This window comes from Elephantulus edwardii, unplaced genomic scaffold (assembly GCF_000299155.1).
Source record: "Elephantulus edwardii isolate Elephantulus edwardi_28Jun2011 unplaced genomic scaffold, EleEdw1.0 scaffold00001, whole genome shotgun sequence".
NCBI lineage: Eukaryota > Metazoa > Chordata > Mammalia > Macroscelidea > Macroscelididae > Elephantulus > Elephantulus edwardii.
In genome coordinates, this window is record NW_006399751.1 from 31608213 (window position 1) to 31613390 (window position 5178).

Genomic DNA, 5178 nt, shown 5'->3' on the forward strand with positions numbered 1-5178 from the left:
CTTTTTGACATTGAGCCTCAATCCATATTGCAGGCTGCAGTCCTTGACACTCTGCAGCAGGCGCTTCAGGTCCTCTTCAGTTTCAGCAAGCAGGGTTGTATCATCTGCATAAGATGTATATATCTCCAGTTGTGCCTCGGCTTTCATTTCCATTTCTCTACATCATCACCAACATTTATTGTTTGCTGTCCTGTTAAATCCTGCTATTGCTGCTGGACACTTTTCTACTGTCTTTTCATCTTTCTTGGATCCACTATCAACATCCTTGGTACCAGTAATGTGGAAATCAGTATGTACTCCATTGGGAAAGTTTATCATCAAGTGCTGAAGAGCAAGAACATCAGTTTAAGAACTAAGGTGTGCCTGATATGCACCTGAGAGTTGGAGAGAGCTGAAATAAAGGTGACAGAACAACCAATGCCTTTGAATTGCAGTTTTGAAGTAAGTACTGAAGATCCTATGGACCACAAAAAAACCCAAATATGTCTTGGAGAAAGTACAGCTGGAGTGCTTCTTAGTGGCAAAAATGGCAAAGTTTCATTTCCCGAACTTTGGGCTTGTTGTTCGCAGAGGGTATTCTTTGGAAAGGGACATCATTCCTGCAAAAACGGGGTGTCAATGAAAGAGGAAGAACCCCAATGAAATGGATTGGATTAATATAATTTCTGGAGCAATGCAAAGTGAGTGGGGGATAGCAAGAATGGCACAGAATAGGATAGGGTTTCAGATATGTTGTTTGTAGGCCTTCTATGTGTGGTCAAATTAAGGTCACTTAACAACATTGCTGCTGGGGTGAAATGCTATTTTAATGTGTGTGTCTCTCTTCTAGTGATTTTGAACATTTCTTGTGTTTGTTTGCAATCTCAATATTTTTCCTGATGAAGTCTTTTCATGCCTTTTGCACCTTTTAATTGGATTATCAGTCTTTTTCTGGTAGAAACACTGTCATACTTTGTATATGTTAGTTATGTGTTCCTTGTCTGAAATATCATTGTTAAATCTTTTTTCCCATCTGTAAGTTTTCATTTCAATCCTATTGGGGAAAACTTTTGATGAACACAAGAATTTGGTTTCTGGAAAGTCTCATTTATTTTTATTCTCTCCTGGTTGTGAATTGCTGGCTATGTTTGCAAGCCTATTCATGCCTTAGAGTTTCTAAATCTGTTCCTTATTGTTTTTATCATTTTTATTTTTCCCTTATGACTCTGATCTACTTTGAGTTGGTTTTGTGTATGGAGATGTGGGTCCTGTTTCAGTTTTCTGCAGACAGATGCCCTGTTTTGCTAGCCCATTTGTTTTAAAGAGGCTTTTTACTAGTTAATGTTTTGTTTCTTTGTCAAGTGTCAGTTGACTGTGGGAATACAGGCATTCTGGGTTCTCAATTCTTTGCTATTGGTCTCTGTGCCTGTTGTACTAATAACATGCTGTTTTGATTAAACTATGCAGTAAGTTTTGAGATCAGAGTGTGATGCATCCTACTTACTTTTTATTTTCCAGAACAGCTTTGCTCATGTGGGGTTTTCTTCCTTTCCAAATAAACTAGAAATTGTCTCTTGAATCACTTGAAGAGTGATTTTATTTTTTGTTTTGAGATTTGTGTTAAAACTATTGGTTTTGGTAGCATCGCCACTCTTACAATGTTTTCTTCAATGAACAGAGAATATTTTCCCATTTAACTAGATTTCTTATAGTTTCTTGTAGTAGTGTTTCATAGTTTTCCCTATATAGGTCTTTGTGTCTCTGATTAGAGGTCTTTTGTAGCTCTAGTTAGGTTAATTCCTAAGTAGTTCATCTTGTCAGTGTCTATTGTAAATGGTACTGGTGTTTCTTTTTCAGTGTTTTCTGTTGCTGTAGACAAATCCAATTGCATTTTGTATGATGACTTTGCATCTTTCCACTCTACTGAACTGGTCTACTAGGTTTAACTGTGTTTTCTGTTGGGTCTTTAGGGTTTCCTATATACACTATTATTATTATCTGCATATAATTTAACTTCATCATTCCCACTTTGATTGCCTCTCATTTCCTTCTCTTGCCTAATTGCTTTACATATTTACAACTTGTACTGCAAAGATTAGGACCAGACTAGTTATTGAAGGGCAGAAGTCAACAATGACCTTAATGTGTGATATACGATTGTTGTTGCCATCGAGTTGTAGACAACTCATAGCTACCCTATGAAAAAAAGACATGAACACATGTATAACTTTCATTATTTCTCCAAGTTCATAGAGTTTACAAAGGCAAGCTATTTCACAAGTAGATGCCACTCCTGCTTCCAAGCTTGTTTTACTTAGGGAGCCCACCAAACACTGTCCACAATGGGTAATCAGTGTCACAATGTTCAGCAACGCAGCAACCACGAGTTGCCTCTGTACAGCAAATGGACAGACCAGTGTTATACCGCTTAGAATGTTTGACCAAAAACAATTAAAACCAGGCCTGAGTGCCACAGATGAAAATCACCACTCCATAATTTCTGACATCATCTGTTCCTCCTTTGATCAGTTCCCTCTTTCCTCAATGTCCCTTGGGTTTGGTGGTTCAATGGAAGGTTTCACAGAAACTCAAACCCAGGCAAATGACTCACACGACTGTGGGTGACGCAGGTCTATGTTGCAGGTATCAGTGAGCAATGGGCCAGAATTGTCAGTTGTGGAGCAGCTGGATGCTGTGCTCCAGGACAGTGAGTGTGCCAAAAGAATGCAAGCACTGAGCTTCCAAGAGCTTGTATAGGCTCCTCATAGGGTGACTTGTATCCCACCCTAATCCTATCTCCTTAATATATAAAAACTTCACTACAAATTAAGTTAATCAATGGCTAAGAAAACCATACTGGTCAACCTTTGACACCATAGGCAAGGCAGGGCTTCCAATATTACAATGAATTAGGAGTGGAGAATAGTGGGCATCTTTGCTTGGTCTGTTAGCAAGGTCAATGTCTCTCATCATTGAGAATGTTAGCAGCCCTGGGGCTTGCACGTAGGGCTTGCACTTTTAATTATGTTGAGGATATTCCTTTTATTTCTATTGTGTTGAAAGTTTTAATCAATAAGGAATGTGGTGGGGTTTTTTTTCAAAGACCTTTTCTAGGTCAACCGATAGGATTGTGTGGTTCTTGTTTTTGCTTTATTAACATTGTTAATTACAATGTTTTTCTTAAGTGGAACCATCTTTGCATTTTTATTCCTGTTAAGAATCATTTTATCATTACTAATTCCTTTTTATATATATTGTTGAGTTTCTATTGCCTAGGATTTTGTTAAGGGTTTTTACATCTATATCCATGAAAGTTGTTGGTCTAAAGTTTTCTTTTTTTGGTGATGTCTCTGGTTTGGCTATCAGGGTTATTATGGTCGTACCATAGAATGACTCCACGAGTGTTCCTTCTTTTCCTGTCTCTCAAAATAACTTAAGTTCATCTCTAAATGTCTGGTAGAATTCACTAGTGAAGTTGCCTCAGCCAGGACTTATTTGTTAGGAGTCTACATGACCTGTTTAATTTCTTCTTTTGTGATGGGTATGCTCATTCTACTCCTGTGTTAATCTGGGTAGGTTTTGGGTTTCTGACAGGATATAGAAATTTGTCCATTTCCTTCTAAGCTTTCAAACTTGTCAGAGTCTAACTTTTCATATTCCATTACTGTTTTCAGTCCTGGTCTTGTTTCAACTGTTTTTTAGAGTCCATTTATTTCTGCCCTTACCTTTATAATTTAAGGTCCCTAACTCTTAATCATAATTAATCATTTCTTTTATACTATATTCCCAGAACCTGATGATTAGAATGTGGATGCTTTTAGGGACCATCATCTTCCATACCATCAACAGTGAAAGGTAAAGTCCTCTAAGAGCATAATGATCCTTTAGTCTGAACTTCTTCCACTTCTGCCTTTTCCTACTTTTTCTCTCAGTATCAACGGTATCCTTGAACACATTAGGTAAATTCCTGCCTTTGACCCTGTTAGGGCAAAAACTTCCCTTTGCTATAATGTCTTCCCCAGATTCCATTCTGGGTACAGTGGTGGCAGTGGCATAGCTGCAGAGGCCTTGTATTGTTAATGTAAAGGTAGCATCTCTCTGGTGGTTTGAATCCACCAGTGGCTACATGGTAGAGAAAGAAGGTTATCTACCATGCAACTGGCTGCCTCAGAAAACCCACGGGAGGGTCCGCCAGTTCCAACTTGATGGCAATGAATTTGCATTTTCACTTCTAACTACCTCATCACCTTTAAGATTTCTTGAATGTCTTATTGAATATTCCTATTCATTTATTCCCTTAGTATTATATTATCCTGTACATTACTCTGTAAATTGTTTACTGTTAATTATTTCTTCTGTTTCTTTCTGACGGAATTATATTATAAGAAATGGAATTCTACCTATACTCAATCTCACACACGAGGAGCTCAATAAATATTTTTCAGCTATACGTTAAAATTTTCCAAAATTTAGATATATACAATTTATGTCTTTTCAGCAGATCACATAAATTACAAGGTAAAATTCTGTGAAATTTGGAATCTTTATTTCTCTGATACTTAGTAATTTATATTTTTTTAAATCAATGAAATTTCATCAAGATCAATACATTAATATATGGTCATAAGAAACATTTGAAAGAAAACGAACATTTATGTTTATTTTTCACAAAAATATTTTTGAAGTTGCACGATAAAATATGCAAAACCGACTGGAACAACACATCAGTAGAGAACTGCCAGAAGTCCAGGCTAGGGGTTAGAAGGGGTCATGGTACTAGGGATATTGTAGCTAATGTTAGATGGATCTTGGCTGAAAGCAGGGAATACCGGAGGAATGTCTATCTGTTTCATTGACTATGCAAAGGTGTTTGACTGTGTGGATTATAACAAATTGTGGCTGACTCTGAGAAGAACGGGAATCCCAGAACACTTGATCATGCTAATAATACAAGACCTATGCTTGGACCAATAGGTAATCATCAGAACAGAGTAAGGAAACACTGCATGGTTCAAAATTGGGGAGTACATCAGGGATGTGTCCTGTCTCCATACCCTTTCAACCTGTATGCAGAACAGATCATCCAGGAGGCTGGGTTCTATGAGAAGTGTGGCAGCAGGATTGGTGGAAGATTTATCAACAATCTGTATTATGCAGATGACACAACCCTGCTTGCTGAAACTGAGGAGGACCTGAAGC